Source organism: Panthera uncia, chromosome D1 (assembly GCF_023721935.1).
Source record: "Panthera uncia isolate 11264 chromosome D1, Puncia_PCG_1.0, whole genome shotgun sequence".
Taxonomy (NCBI): Eukaryota; Metazoa; Chordata; class Mammalia; order Carnivora; family Felidae; genus Panthera; species Panthera uncia.
In genome coordinates this window covers 60167139-60183886 of record NC_064808.1, presented here as the reverse complement: position 1 = coordinate 60183886, position 16748 = coordinate 60167139, and the positions used below count along the sequence as shown (strand labels likewise).

General features: G+C 40.2%; 1 long non-coding RNA gene across 1 annotated transcript; it reads left to right on the top strand.

Moving 5' to 3' along the window:
• The first annotated feature begins 344 nt into the window (after positions 1–344).
• On the top strand, positions 345–6628 carry LOC125937887 (uncharacterized). The gene is made up of 3 exons (XR_007462539.1): positions 345–547; positions 2033–2588; positions 6426–6628. It is a non-coding gene; the product is annotated as an uncharacterized LOC125937887 (long non-coding RNA).
• Positions 6629–16748: the final 10120 nt, after the last annotated feature.

Below are 16748 nucleotides of genomic sequence, written 5' to 3'. Positions count from 1 at the left end.
AAGGGTTTGGGGTTTCTCCTTGTACATCTCTCGCTCTCTTTTTATTAGGGCAGAGTGGGGAAGGGTTCTTTTCCAGAAGCCTCCAGCAAACTTGTCTTTCATTTCCTTGGCCAAACTGTATCACATGCCCCTCTCCACACTGGCAAAGGAGAATGAGGTTGACGTGACTGGTTTAGACTACCATAGTTTATCCTTTAGGGCCTGGACTGGAGTCATCCTTCCTCAAGTACATCTCAACTCGCATATGAAAAAAAAAGAAAAAAAGTAAGTCCCATAAGCATGGCAGGAGGGTGGGCCAGCGCCTGTTGAGGAGGTCCCCATTGTTCTGTCACAGAAGGTTGACAAGGAAGTTGACTGCAAAAAGCCTGGCATAGCACCTGCCATACAAAATGTCTCAGCAAATGCCTCACTTTGTTACCAACTTTGCAACTTAGACTCCCCATCCAATAATTTTGTGACTTTGGGTGTGTCCTTTAACCACTGAAAACTCGTTTCGTCATCTTCAAGTCGAGGATAAGAACTGCTACTCCACATGACTGCTGAGCAGGTCAGAAATGAAATAATGTCTGGAAACGTGTTTTCTAAGTTATCGAGTGCTCTATAAATGTAAAGTATCATACTTAAAATTTGGAGTCAAAGCTACAAAGTCGCTTAAAGCAAGGTCAGACTGCATCATCGCAACAGATATTCATGTAAAGCTGATAACTGAGTGTAAGATTTTCATGTGTTAGGCAGTGTCATGCTGATACACAGAATACCAGTCATCTCATTGTTCTGAACATTTAAAAATAAATTCTGGCTTTTGTTCTGAGCCATCTCGTGCTTCAATACAGTGTAATGCAATGCAAAAGAAAAAAAATCCAATGCATTGAAACTGACACACCAAAAGGACTGATTTCTTTGCTGCTTTCTTTATCCAAATTTCTTCTCACCACCCAGCACCTGAAATCACCAGTGATGTCAGTTGGCTCCCTGCTTCCCAAGTCCATGTGCCCCAAGTCCCAATAAAAAGACCATGTTTCTGACATCCAGTTGTAAGGGTACCTATTCTGTTCCACAAACTTAAAAGCTTGTATTTCGTTAAATGTCTTCAACAATTCTCCAAGATGGTTATTGTTATTCCCGTTTTAAGGGAGAAAACCAAGGCTCACTGGGGTTAGAGAACCTCCTGAACCCGAGTTGCTACAAATGCAGGAGCTCAAGTTGTGGCTCTGTGCCCCTCCGTTCTGAAGCTTCTGCCACTTCCATTCCCCTACTTGCCCACCTTTTCCATAAAGCCCTATCCACCTGAATAGCATGGAAGTGATGTTCTTTTTCCAGGCTTCTTCATCTTACCCGTCTACATGGACAAAGCTACAAAACCCAGTTTGCTCTAGAATTCCATTTGAGAGACTTTGTCCTAGTGTCTCCCTCTGAAGCTTGGAGCACCCTATAGGGCAGCGCCCATGCACCCATCCTCACGAGACCTCGGATACAGAAATATTTATTGGAACATGATCCTTGGGACAGAAGCACAGTCTATACTATAATGATATCTTAAAATTAATGTATGCAGTCTTTAGTGTTTCTAAGAAATACTATCTTATGTGCTGAATTATTGCATTTAATGTTTAAAACACACTGGTATGGAAGGTATCGTTAGGTCAATTTTATAGATTAAAAAATACAAACCAAGACTCCGAAATACTATGTGATACTTCAAGTATTACTCATCTCAAAGAATGAAAGTTATCAGTTGCCACGGTATTGCTGGAGAACACACAACCTCTAAATGTCAGTGGCATGCAACAGTAAGTGTTTGTCAGGTGCCAGGGTCATCTTGGATTCAATAGATAGCTTTCCCGATTTTGGCCGAGCCCTCTCTATATCTAAGAGTTGGCTGGCTGGTGGCTGATCTAGAGAGAGGGCAGTGCAAAATTATATCAGCAAAGGGTGTGTTCTAAGGAGGCACAAAAAATTGGTAGCAGCATTGTATTCTGCCACTAGAGATTTTTAAAGTACCATTAATGTTTTCTAAATGTTATTGTAATAGGGATGGATGCCCCTGCAATAAGATGCAAGGTCGTGCCTATAGTCATACTCCAAATTATGAGACTCCGGAAGTATAACTGCCAGATCCCATCTCAGCCTGTATTCCCCATTGTTTCTGGGAGCTGCTAAGCCTCACATGGGTTTGTGTTCATGAACCATTCTTCTGGCCACAGTGGAACCAGCGGCATCCAAGACCATAGCCTCTTCAGGTCTGCCCGGGGGTTTCTGCTTCACCTGTCTGCTCTTCATCTGCTGCTGCACGATTCAGTACCAAAAAGTAAAAGAAAGAGAGAGAGAGAGAGAGAGAGAGAGAGAGAGAAAGAAAGAAAGAAAGAAAGAAAGAAAGAAAGAAAGAAAGAAAGAAAAGGAAGGGAGGAAGTGAGGAAAGAAAGAAAGAAAGAAAGAAGAAAAGAAAGAAAGAAAGAAAGAAAGAAAGAAAGAAGAAAAAAGTAAGCTGCTTCTAAAGACAGCTCTAGTTTAAGGAAACAATTTATGATCTCAAATGCAACAGCTGCCTTCAGGTTAATGATGGCTTCATACTATCCAGAGACAAAGAGGTAGGCATCTGCTTCATATTTGAATTACTAAAGGGTCTATTTATTTTATTTATTTAACTCAATTTTAAGATATATAATACCTACCTAGGGGAGTCTCTGTATTAGGCCTTAACTATTTTGATAATTTATCCTAAAGCAAAAGGAAAAAAAAAAAAAACTGCTCTAGAGGTAAATGCAATTGTTCTAGTTACTCAAAATTTGAAATTTTACTTGATGATTATGGATTTGATAGTATCCTATCTTTATTCTATCTGCATTTTTCTCCATCCTGGTTACAATCACATCAGGCTTTCAAAATCTTAGGGTCTAGTCCTGACTCTAGCACATTTTATAAGTGATGAAAGCATGGGTAATGTGGTGGAGATGTGATGCCAAGGTAGTTTTTCATCATGCCTTTTTGCTTGGAAATGCTCACCATTTGGATCAGTTTTATGCATTGCTTTGGCAAGAGGAGTGTTAAGGATTTATTTGTCACACTTCTAATTTTCTGTACTATCACCTAACACAAGAAGTTGGAGATGTATGCTGTTGACATTGGTACATTGGTTCGAAGACATCACTTTAGCCTCTGCTTCAGTATTCCATGATGGCCAGGGTCCCATCTTTGTTTAATCCAGGAAGGGTAGAAGGAAGGGGAGAGGAGGTGCCAACCATATCTCTCTTTTTCTTAAGAAAACCAAAAGCTTTCTTAAAGTACACAAGCAAACTTCCACCTGTGTGTTGGTGACCAAAACTGAGTCCCTTGACTATGTGAGACTGCAAGGCAGTCAAGGAAGGTGAACAGTCGTTTCCTTGGAACCTAACTGGAGACAAAGGAGAGGGTTGTGGCAATTGGATGCTGAGGTTGCCGGCCCAGTATCTTCCTCAAGGATCCATCGATACTGTGAAGAACAAACAGATCACAGCTCAGTTTTGAATTTCAAGTTCAGATAGTTTCAAGTTCATAACTAGACAACAATCTTGACATTCAGGTTTGCTGGGAGCAAAAAAAAGGATGATCTCTAAGTTGTCAAAGTTTTCCATTACATAGTAATACTAAAGACTGATCAAATAAGGTAGATTTCTAACAACTGGGAAAGGAAATAAACATTCAAAAAGTAATAAGGAAATTTGAAGGTTAACCTAACATTCCCCAACCCTCTAGGTCTTGCCCAAGACTGGGGGAAAAGAAGTGAACGAATGCTTGAGAGAAATCGTAGATCAACTGAAGGAAGGAGGGAAGACCCTACAACACCTGAGCTGATACTGCAGTAAACCCTGGTTGGCCCTCCCATGCATTGTAGAGAATTACAAAGACATGTGTGCCGGCACTGATGGTGTAGGAAGACCTTGTAGCCAGAATCCGATATTAAATGTAGTTAGGCTTCTTAAAAGTAGTTTTCACAACCTCCTAAGGTAATGCTAAAGTTCAGAGAGGCATAGTGAAGGGTTAAGAGCCTTGGTAAGCTTCCACCTGGGGCTTCTGAACTGAATGGAATAGTGTTCCTCCACCCTAAAATGCATGGCTTTCTGGAACCTCAGAATGTAACATTTAGAAATAGGGTCCTTGCTGATGCAATTAATTAAGATGAGGTCATACTGGTGGACCCTTCATGCAGTATGACTGGTATCTTTATAAGAAGAGCAGAGACCCAGACAGTGATGCATTCAGAGGGAAAATTATGTGATGATACACAAGGATAACACTGTGATGACAGAGGCAGAGATGGAGACTATGCGGTTGCAAGCCAAGCAAGTCTGAGGACTGCCAGAAGTCACCAGAAGCTAGGAGGAAGTAAGGAATACATTCTCCCTCGGAGTCATCAGTGAGGGGAGTGTGGCCCTGACAATTCCTTGATTTCAGACTTCTAGGCTGCAGAGCAGTGAGACAATGCATATCTGTTGTTTTAACCCCCCTTGTTTGGGACACTTAGTTCTGGGAGCCCTAAGAAACTGATACAGCTTAGAGTACCTTACGTTGGAGAGGCTCACATATCTGCTCTGCCTTGAGCATATCTCTTCCTACCAACCCTCACGTGTTACCCAACAGAGGAATCTGTTTCTGAGCCTTCAGCCCAGTCCCCTATGGAGACTCTTCATTGTTCTCTTTTCCCGAGTCCATCCTGGTGGGGGTAGGGAGAGGATAGCAGAAGGTGCATAGCCAGCTGCTAACTCACCTTTTCTACATTTCATGTGAGGAGTATCGAATAACAAGTCATCCCCCCAAATTCCTTGAGATTAGGAATATGGCCCTGCTTACTAATTTAAATGTCCCCTCATCCTTTATTGTCCCTCTCTATTGCAGTTAACAACCTGTGGGTCATCAAGCCCTGTTGTTTCCATCTCCAGTGTCTCTCTCCTAACTCCTTTATTCCTCTATTCTCTATTACTGCCCCATTCAAAATCCTCACTTTTTTTCTCCCTCCTAATGAGTCTTATTGCTCCTGGTTTCTTTGTTCCTACATTGGTCCCCTGCACCATAGCCACAAGAATCTTTCTATAACAAAGGCTTTAACATTTGATGTCCCGTATGTAAAACCCTTCAGTGGCTTGTCATTGACTTCAGTTCAAAGTCCAAACATCTTACTAAGCTTGAGTCAGTTCAGCTTCTCCAGGAAGCAGACACCAAGACAGAATTAGAAGTGTAAGAGATTTGGGGAGGGAAATCCCCTTGAGGGATAAGGGGAAGAGAGTAGCCTGGGTAGGGAGAGCATCAGGCTGTGGTGCAGATCAGACATGTGTTAACAGGAAATGGAAGGAGGGAGGCTTGAGTAGGAAGTACTGAAGACTGCAATGCAGCTCTGAGAAAGTCATGGCCAGGCCAAATGTGGAGCTCCAGGCAAAGATTGCTCTTTAGCGGTAGCCTGTGTTGCACAGGAATGGCCCAGCTCTTGGTACCTGCACCATGCCCAGACAGTGGCTGGGAGCATCTCTGAGAACATGAAGCCTCAGTGTGAACCCATAAGTGTGGCAGCTAGAGGCTGTAAACTATCTAATACTCTTTGTAGCAGGATCTCTTTTAGAGGGCAAGCTGTGACTCACAGGTCTGCTATAAATGAGGACCTCCATCACCCAGTCCTTACAAATGTCTGCAAACCTGTCTCTTTTGAATCCATGATATGGACCCTGAGTTCAGCTACAGAGCAGCTGGAGTGGGTCATATCATCTTGCTTTGACACCTCAGTGCATACGTTACTGCTCCCCTGCCTGGAATACCCCTCCCCATCCCATCTAGTTACCTGGATAACTCTTCCTCCTAGATGTCTAATGTGGTTTGTATGTCTATTTCTCACCACCAGACTATGATCTTGAGAGCAGGACTTTCTTTGTTTATATATTCATTTCCCATCGAAAAGCACAAGTTCTTAAATTTTGGGAGAGTTCAATAGATGATGGATGGGTGGATGGATGGATAAAAATAATATCATTCAGAATATCATAAAGTCCCATTGTCAGAGGAGATGTTTGGAAGTAGCATAGTGTAGTCTTTGGCAGGAAAGCCCCTAATCTATCTCAGATAGGTGAGAATTTCTGAAAATTTCAATATTGACAGAGATAGAGATTTCTCCAGTACTTCCAGTGATTGTATTCCTTAATGTCTAACCTCAGTCTCCCTTAACGCTGTTGTTAAGCCTAAGAACCAAATTAAGAATAATGCCAGCAGTTCTCAGGCAACAACTTATCACACTCATCCTAAAGCAAGTTATATATCCATTATCCTTGAAATACAAGTGAGTAGCTGACCAGGATAATTGTTTCTGTCTACACAAGTGACAAAATTAAAACTCATGTATTCACCATAGCATGACAATTAGCTTAGTATGACTAATCGAGGCTACTTTTTATTTCTGTTGTCAGAGTCAATCATCATTTGTTTCCACAAGTGTCTTCTGTCTTCTTTGAAGTCATCAGTGCCATCAGTAGCTAACAATCTGCTAGAAGTCCCACAAGTAGACATGGTTTTTATTACGCCAGCCATGTTTGTACACAAGCACCAGCGGCCAAGATAAAAGCTAACAAAAATGATCTTCCTCAATAAATATGTTAGTAGATCATAACAATTCATTTTGTTCATTGTTTTCTATAGACACTAGAGTCTATTTCTGTGGGCTATTTCTTCTTTATCTACAATCGAACCATACTCAGTGGGCCTAGATGAGTAGGATCCAGAGGAAGAAAGATGAATGAAGAGAGTCCAGTGCCGTGATTGCTTCTGGCTGTACACACATAGGAGTTGCTATTTCGAAGCTTCCAGAAGTCATGGGGAACAACTGGGGAGGAAGCCATAAAACTAATGAGATTTTTTTAAACCTCAGTTTGAGATCAAATGAAAGGAACAATAACAACAAAATCAGCATAAAGAAGCATGTCCTTATTTTAGTCTTAGATTGATGAGATCTGAGTTACGCTTACAAAACATCTGATTTTTCTAAATGCTACACAACATGAGAGCACATTCTCCCTCAGCAACTCTTTTGCAGATCTTCACCCAGTGATGCCACTGCCAGTGGCCAGATGAACAGGATAACCCATAGCTACACAATTAGGCAAGATGGTATTATCAGGAAGACTTCCTAAGGAATGACTTATGAAATGTTGGAATAAATACAAATTAGTATTGTGGCATTAGAGTAAACACAGAAGCATTAGATCTAGGTGAGAATGTATCATTTCAAAGGTTTTGCTTAGTGATCAAATACATAGTACACAATTCCCTCCTTACAAAGAGTTCTTCAGATGCTTTCTAAATGGTAAAGATATTTGTATTTTCACCTGTTTCCATGATAATTTATTTCTTCCTTCTTGACATCCCTTTTTCTGTCTTCATTTTTTCCCTTTCCTCCTTATCTCATTTCCTCTTTTCCCCCTTCCCCATTCCCTTCCAAAATTTCAAGGCCCTGTTATTTTGTAAGTATCAGAAATCCAGCTATTTTGGTAGAAAATACTTATCAGAATGTATTTTTAGATTTATATGAATATAGCTATAGGCTCAACAAGAAGACTCCTTAGCATCCAGAAGACCTGCTAGACAGTTCAAACTCTGCTGGGCAGCTGATGTGTATCTGGCCCCAGACTATGTACTGGAGCATGGAAATGAGTAAGAGCTAGCTCCTTGCTCAGATATACATAAGTACAGAGGGACAAAGACTCTGTTAGATTTATATACTGCTATGTTGTGTATGTAGTATAAAGACATAAGAGAAGAATCCCAAGAATTCCTTCTTGGAAATGATGTTTGAGATGAACGTGGATTTAAATAATAGTGGTTGTCAAGCAAAGAGAAGAGAAACAGAGTCTTAGGCCAATGGAAGAGCACAAACAGTGTCACAAAGAAATTAGTTCAACATAAATAGCTTGGTAAATAATAAGCTTGGTAAATAAGGAATTGGTAAGCAGAGAGGCAGGATCCAGGTTGTAGAGATTGCTGTGGTTCTACTTTATGGCTTGAATTGTCCAGTAAGTCATGAGGAGTCAACAAAGCCTTTTAAGAATAAGAGTGACATGGTCACATTATAGTAAGAAGAACACTCTGGCAACAATAAGATGGATGGCTTAGAGGGGAAAGATTGTAGAGTCTCATGGCAGTGACACCACCAAAGGAACTCTTGCAGTAGCCCAAGGAGAAATGATGATGTCTGAAGTAAGTAGTGGATAGAAGATGGAAATAACGGAGAAGCATCTAGGTAGGATTTGATAACCAATGGTTGTGGGGCCGAGAGAGTTCTTGTTTGAGGACTGTTTACTGTGGTGGGAAATGTGGGAGTAGGAGAAAGTGTGAAGTGAGAGGAGGAAGGAGTTATATTTAATTTTGACCATGCCAACTTTGGAGTGCTAGGGTGAAGACCAAGTGGAAAAGTCAAAGAGGCAGTTGTTACTGATCAGCAGCTGAGAAAAAAAATTAATAAAAAAGACTAATCAACAAAAAGAGATTGGAAGTCATCACTGTATACATGGGCTTGAAGCCCTGAGGATAGATGAGTCACTGTATGTGGGAATCGTTGCCTTCTCTCATGTTAGGTTGAGCAAAACCAATTCCCTCTTTCACTTGTATGATAATTACTAACATGTGTAGAGTCATCAACATCCCACAAAGTATTTCCACAAACTTTATTTTTTTTAATATTATTTCTTATACCACTGGCTTCCTGTACATATGATCGCATTTTTGCACACCAGAGAAATGAAGTCAAGATATCAAGTGGTTCTCTCCATGTCACACATCTTTTAAGTGAGAAGCTAGGACAATACGTCTGATCCTCTGGCTCTAAAGTTTTGACATTTTAGGTTTCATTTTGTGTTGGTTTCCCTCCTAGCACCATACATTGGGAGAACTATCTTGTGTATCATTGAATTATGCCTGTTAAGGTGTCTAGTGTATGACAAATAATAAATAGTCATATCATAAATTAATACATTCCTTTTAAAACTATATTCCTGTAGTTTAATTTCCCCCAGGTTTGTTTTTTGAACCAAATAATTTCACACCTGGAAGAGGTAGTAGTCTGAGCCAAATTAATTTTCTCTTCTTCTCTTTGTAGATGACCTTGTTCATTCTTTTATTACAGAACTTGACATACAGAATTGTGATCATTTGTGTATCTGTATCCTGCCTTAGACTCTGAGCTTCTGGAGGTCAAGTGTACCATGAATTAATAATTAAATTAACATCTCATTTGTTAGTTGAGTCATTGTCAGTGGCTACACACCCCCTTCACTAATGAAGCTCTGATGCTCTGGTCAGAAACTTGTATGAGCCTCCATTGCAGTAGTTAGATTATTAGAGTGTAATTGTCTGTTTGCACCCCTTTACAAGACTGTGAGCTTCTCAAGACAGAAATCATGTCAGTTTATATCTATGCTCTCAGCACTGAGATGCACACAGTTACATGACAGCAAGTTAATTACTACCATGAAGACCAATGCATGAGATGAAATCAATACTTATTCATTGAATAAATGAGCAAATGCAAGTTAAATTCAATTCTAAAATGTCAGAATGGGGACCCTAGAAACTGTTTAGCTCCTTCTCTTCATTTTTCAAATGAGAAAACTATGTCCTAAGTTAGGCACTAATATAGTAAAGTCCCACACATCTGGTCAGTGGCTCTAAGACCCTTGCTCCTATGGTATTCAGAGAGTGGACCAAGGCATAGGAGAGTGAAAGGGGAAGAGTACATACTGAAAACATTCTATGTCTGCAGCACCTACAAGGACATACAAAGAAAGGGGGGGGGGGAACAAAAATAAAGTGTGACCACTATTGTCCGTTAAGCCAAAGTGAGTGAGTAAAAGAATTCATCATTTCAAGTTGAGGCAGACTTCGGCTAAAAGAGAAGTTTGAGGCTTTAAAAGCTTCTCAAAGATGTATGTCATTTTAGCAAGACAGCAGCAACAAAACCCAAACAGTTTCAGTGTTTATACTTCAACACAGAATTAAAGGCAGTGTTTAAATATTACAAGTACCAGCAACGCTAGCGGCAGTTGCAGCATGGTTTCCCTGTTTCTTCCCAGAGGCTCTTGCAAGGTGGAACATTGAGGGCCAGCAAAGAACTAATAAAAATAACCTGGATGCATTGAGTGCTCAGTACATGCCAGGCATCACCATTAACTAAGTCAACCTTCCAATGACCCCATGGAATAATATTATTATCCCTATTTTATGTATGAGGTAACTGAGACTCAGGTTACCCTTTATCCCACAACTGGTAAATGTGAAACACTAGGATTTACTCCTAAATATTTCTGGTTCCATATCTATCCTGTAAACCACCCTAATGGTGCTGAAGCCAAGTCTGATCATTACTGCCTACCAGAAACCCAATGCAGGGGCCTCTTTGGTAGACTGAAAATGCCCTTGTGTAGTCATGCCAGCCTCATCCTTCTCACAAAGGGAACACTGGTAAATGTATCAGGCTTCTGGGAAAGGCCATCAGGCAGTTGGGACACCGAAACATTTGGGGGATATTGGGAAAGGGAAGAAAAAAGATCCACAATCACATGTATGTCTCTGGTAATTAAAAACATTCTAATAATTAACTTTTTTTTTTAATTTTTTTTTAACGTTTATTTATTTTTGAGACAGAGAGAGACAGAGCATGAACAGGGGAGGGTCAGAGGGAGCGGGAGACACAGAATCGGAAGCAGGCTCCAGGCTCTGAGCCATCAGCCCAGAGCCCGACGCAGAGCTCGAACTCACGGACCTGGAGATCGTGACCTGAGCCGAAGTCGGCCGCTTAACCGACTGAGCCACCCAGGCGCCCCTAATAATTAACTTTTAATGGAGCACTTTGCAACCTCTGAAGGAAGGGGTATCCAAATAGAGTCCATTTCAGCCTCACAGGGACCTGGGAAGAAGGCAGGTCTTTCTCCACTCCATAAAAGCAGAACCTGGAGACAGTGGATTTAAAATGTTGCCTAGGATGAGCAAATCGAGGTGTGATTTGATTTCAGACTCTGGATCAAAAGCCCATGCTCACTTAAACATGCTACCTGGAGCATGCCCTTCCTGATGTGAAGGAAAGAGAAAAGAAAGTTAACATCTATTGAGCATCCACTGTCTGCCAAGCACTTGGCTACCCCACATTCCACAGGGTATCTTATTGAATGATCTCAACTTTGTTAACTCTGTTTTGCAGACAAGGAAGCTGAAGCTTAGAAAACTCTCTCAGTTACTTAGCTAGTGAGAGACAGATAGACTCGGAAATCTGGATGCAGCCACTGCACTGTGCTGCCTCCAGCAACTTCCCTTCTCTATCTTCCCCTCTCTATCCACAGCTGGCTGGTCACATCCCCTGAGTAGCACTCTGTGCTCTAGAGTAGGGCATGGTAAATGGGCCATTAGGGTATCCTCTTAGAGTTGTCTTTAAAACTCTGTTGCCTTCTTCGTATACACCTTTATTTATTTATTTTAATGAAATTTATTGTCAAATTGGTTTCCATACAACACCCAGTGCTCATCCCAACAGGTGACCTCCTCAATGCCCTCACATACACCTTTAAATCCTTTTCTTCCTCCTATGTCTTTTATTGTTACGCTATTTTTAGGATCCCCATTTTATAGCAGTGGGAACTGACATTCTAAGAGGTGAAGTAACTGAAGATCACTCAGCAGGTGTGCAGCAGAGTCAGGGTTTATGCCCCGCAGTCCATGGCTTTTCCACCATATTATGAAAGTCAAATGATTATCAGTAGAAAGCCTAACAACCACAGCAATGGAGCAAGGGACTTGAATGCCATTGAAGAATGTTTTAGTCAAGCTTGAAAGACAATAGAATAATTGTTGCTCTTAATATCTACTTTTTCTGAGTTCACTTTCTTGGTTCTCTCCTTAGCTTAGGGTATGATTTATCCTGATGGACTTCTGACCTTTCAGAATCTCTTCACACACTTAAGTAACCGAGTCACTGATTGTTTTTTTTAAGTCAGTGCTAGCTGCTCTAACAGAAATCCCCAAATCTTAGGTGCTTAACATGATAGCTTATTTCTTACACAGGTAAAACGCAAAGAGTGCTTGACGGGTAAGCATCTCTCCTCCAAGTGGTGATTTAGGGACTTGGCTTTTTCATTTTGTTCAACACGTAGCTTCCAAGGTCAACATACCCTTTTGCCTAATATCAGGAGAAGAAGAAAAAACATGGATGAGAGGATTGTTTTGCTCCAAGCCTAGAAGGGGTAAAATTCCTTCTAGGCCCATTTCATTAGCTGGAAGTCAGTCACATGGCTGCATCTAACTACAAGGAAGTCTGGGAAAGGTGATCTAGCTGTGTGCTCTAGAATATGAGGGTCTGTCCCAGGGACCATGACCTACTTCAGGCATGTTGAACCTAGGTGACTCTCTTACAGTTTCTTTTGTCCAGTCAGGATTTAATCATACTTTCTTGGGAACATATCCAGTTCTTCATAAGCCATCTTCTATAGTCTCACTTCCTTTCTGCAGGTGCTTAAACCCATCATCACATTGTTCCCTCCCAAATCCATGAATTAGGTCCCTTACAGAATCTTCAGTATGAGAGTTTATGAGCATATGAAGAAAAAGTAATTTATAAATGCTTATATAAATAATTTCTCTTTTTACTGACATAAAATGCCAAACAGTAGAGCCAGGGTATTTGTTCCACAAACATGCACTTGCCAGAAAAGTCACACTTTCCTAATGTTAGATGAAATGTGACTTTGATGTCATCCCACTGAACTGGCAGAAAAGTCAACCCAATCATTTTAATAACTCCCTCTTCTCTTCTCTTCTCTTCAACATCTCCTCTCTGGACTATTATACATGTCTGCTAATAGACTTCTTGCTGAAGCCTTGCCATTCTTAGATTCATCTTCTAAACTATAGCCAGGGGAAGATCCCCTTCTTAAAACCCTTCTACTCCTTACCTCTCCAGAATATCTCTGCCTCCTCCTGCCATGTACTTTATGTTATAGTGGTATCTGCTTATACTTCCCACCTTCCATGTGTTTGTGCATGCTGTTCCCTCTGCTAGGCATGACCTTCCCATATGTCTTTATTTGCCTAAAATAAAGACGGTGCATTAGGGTGACTATAAATTCTGGTGTCGGATTGCTGGAGGTCAGATTTTGGTTCTCCCATCACCAGTCAAGTGACACTAGTGAAACCATTTAATCATCTGTACTGTGATTCTCTCATCTGTAAAATGAAAGATAGTAACACCAACTTCATAATGTTCGCATGGATGTTTCATGAGCCAAGACATGTAAGAGCACTTAGATTACTGCCTGGCACACAGATCATGCTCAATAAACCTTGAGTGTCATTATTAGCTCCTACTCAACCTGCAAGACTCATATGAGGCATCACCTCATTCAAAGAGATTTGCTGAACTACTATCTCTGTGTTTTCATGTGACTTGAAACATGCCTTTCAATCATGGTGTTTCCATATTATCATGAAATTATCAGGTTAGGTGTCTTTATACCATAAACCTTGGGGAAAAGAGACTAGATTTTATCCCCATTTTACTCCCAGTGTAAAACAAAACAAAACAAAACAAAACAAAACAAAACAGTACTTGGTATGTAGAAAGTGATCAATAAATCTTGATTAAGCTTAATTTATAAGCAAAAATGCCATCCTCCAGACTTATGTCAATACATGCAAATTCACAATGATTTATTCAAAACTTTATATTTGCAAGTAGCCCACAGCTTAGCTTGGGATAAACACCCACCTAGTGATACTTCATGAATAGTAAACATTGGCTTCTATATTATTGAAAAGAGCACTTAGACATACCATTACAGTTGATGGCAAACAGTAGGAGATATATAGATACAGACATAAAGTTTGTACTTCATACTTTTATTAAATAACAACCACTTTACATTAACAATTTATATTGTCATTCTGCATAAACACATAAAGAAAACTTGGTAGATGTTATTCTCTATATTGTATAAAATAGGTTTTGTTATGCATACTAGTTTCAAATTCACATATGCACTTCATATACACATATAATTTGCATTACCCTTCATAGTCAGGAATAGAATACCTCAGTAACTCAGACAGAAGTTTATATTGATTTTTATTATGGTCTGTTCTGAAGAGTGAACTTCAGACATCCATGCCTATAGCCCATTATACTCTCTCTTTTATCCATATTTTGTTTTCCTCCCAAGAGAAAGAAAATCAGAGATAATGGTTACAATCTGTGGGAAGGTGAATTTTTGTTGAGTATCACAAAGAATGTTGTAATAAAGAGATTCCTTGCCAGGTAGTAAATGGCTCACTTCTGGGAGGATTCAAGTATTACTCTGTAAGGGACCTCCGATGAATTCTAGGCAAAAATTTTGAAACAGATACATATTAAAGATCCTGATGACACCAAGAATGAAAAATTCTACTCTTCCAGACTTCTTAATTTAACTAGTGCCTAGGGTCAGTCATTTAAGAATAATCAGAAAAGAGGATACCATTCATGCCTAATAAAACACTGGAGGTGGGAACCTAAGAAACCAAGTTGCCTTTGAACTGAAGGATATGTGCACAGATATAGTCAAGAGTTGGGTAACTGCAGAAATGGAGCAAGGGGTAAGGGTCAAGTAAAGGAATAAAGTTAGAGGCACTAGTTGTTTTTAGTAGAAATAATAATAATAGTTAATATTTATTGAGTATTTACTGTATGATTAGAATTATGCTAAGCATATTACATACATAATTCCATGTAGTCCCTGCAATAACCTTTTAACTAGTTACTATTATCATCTGGTTCAGATAAGGGAGTGGAGTCTTGTCCAGTGTCATTCAGCTCTAGTAAGTGGTAGAGCCAGGCCTCAATTCCAGATCTGTCTGACCTTAAAACCAGTGCACCTAAGACTTCCCCTAAATAGACCTAGGCTGCCTGTAGCACCTTCTACAAGTGCTAATGGAAAAGTGCTGGCTGCCCAGTGTGTGGAAAGACTGGCCTGGATTAAATGTACAAAGTTGTGGGCAAAGACCACATAGGTTTGGGAATCCTCAGGTAGGTAGTGCGATGTCTGAATAAAACAGAAGTTACTTAATGATGGCCAGATTCAAAGATAGGTTTTATTTGATGTTCAAATTTATTCAGTATTAAACAATCAGGCAATCACACATCACACAAGATATTAGATTTCTAGTGTCTCTTCGAAAAGTCAGAAGATCTATCCACTCCAAGATCTCCATTGCCTAGCCCTGAGAAGATGCTCTCCCCTTCTGGTAGAGTGTATATGCTCTATTTTGCTACAGCTGCTGCCATTCCCTCTTATCTTCCTGCCTTCCTCCTGCTCAGGTCATTAACACTCCTTGCCTAGCCCTCTTAGTTAGGTTTTTGAATCTGAAACCCACAGAACAGACCAATAATACACAACAATACTAAAAAGTCTCCAGGTGTCCCTGCTTCTTAATAAAAAGTCTGGTTATGCTGTTTTCACTGTTACACTTCAGGAATTGCTATATATGAATATAAAACACATGCAAAATAAAATGCCAGGTTTAGCTCCAGGGGTTTCAAGAAAAGTGATACATTTTTAACCCAGCACTTTAAAAAAATATCATCAGCTGTTTCAAGGTTCATATATAGTCAGGGCAACCTGTCCTATGCAAGCTACTCATTTTACCATCAGTCCCTTCTGCTCCTCTGACCTCATTTGCCAATAGTATAATCTGTCTTACAACCCTACATAAAATCACTCCATAAATAGTTTCCTCCCAAGAATCATGTGCAAAGAAACTGCTTATATTCTTTCCCAAAGTAGAGCAGAGCTCACCATGTCTTCTTGTACACTTTCAATTCATAACAAGTGGCTTCCTCTTTGACTTCCTTAAATGAGAACACAGGTGCTTTTCCACGTACACTTTAATGTCACCTTTACCTGCCATTCCCATCTGATGTATCAGGACTCGCCATTTATCTGCAACCACAAGGGGGACCCATTGAGGTGATGCTTTTATGTTCTCAGGTAACCTGGATCACTGGTGTAGGGTGAGAACTTCATTCAGAGGCAAAGAAGAGACAGGAAACAACCTTCTTTTAAGCCCAGCCACTGGGCTGGGTTGCCTGCCAGCAAAATTGTGGGTCTGATTGAGAGAGAGAGAGAGAGAGAATTCTCTTCTTTCTTCCTTTCCTTGATATTTTTACTGAACATCTATTGTGTGTCAAGATGAGATGGTTCCGGTGCCGTGCCAAGCCTTTATGTGCATTAATATATTTAATTTTGGCAGAAATCTTATGTTGTATATATTCCTATTATTTCACTTTGATAAAGAAGAAGTTGAGATTTAGAGAAGTTAAGTGATCTGCAGGAAGTCACAGTTCTAAGTATTAAGAAAGGAATTTGAATACTTGCAGGCTGACATAGAAGTCCCAGACTTGAGCACTCTATGTTCCAGGCATTTATAAATGGTAAATGTCACTAGTCTAAGGCTGTGGGTGCATTACTAGGGTGTAACAGTGTGAGAATTCCTCACTTCTCCTCTTCTCGTAGGACCTCAGGGTCTCAAGTCAACATTTGGGCCCTACTCCCTTTCTCTCCAACTAACACTTGCCTCTTTATCTTACTCTGAGTGCATTGAAAGCATTATATGAATCCAAGTCATGAATGTTGTTGATAAAATCATTATTATCAGCCCATTGGAATTTAACAGAGATTGCCAGAAGTCACATCAGCCAAGCACTTTGTAATTTACCGTAGCTT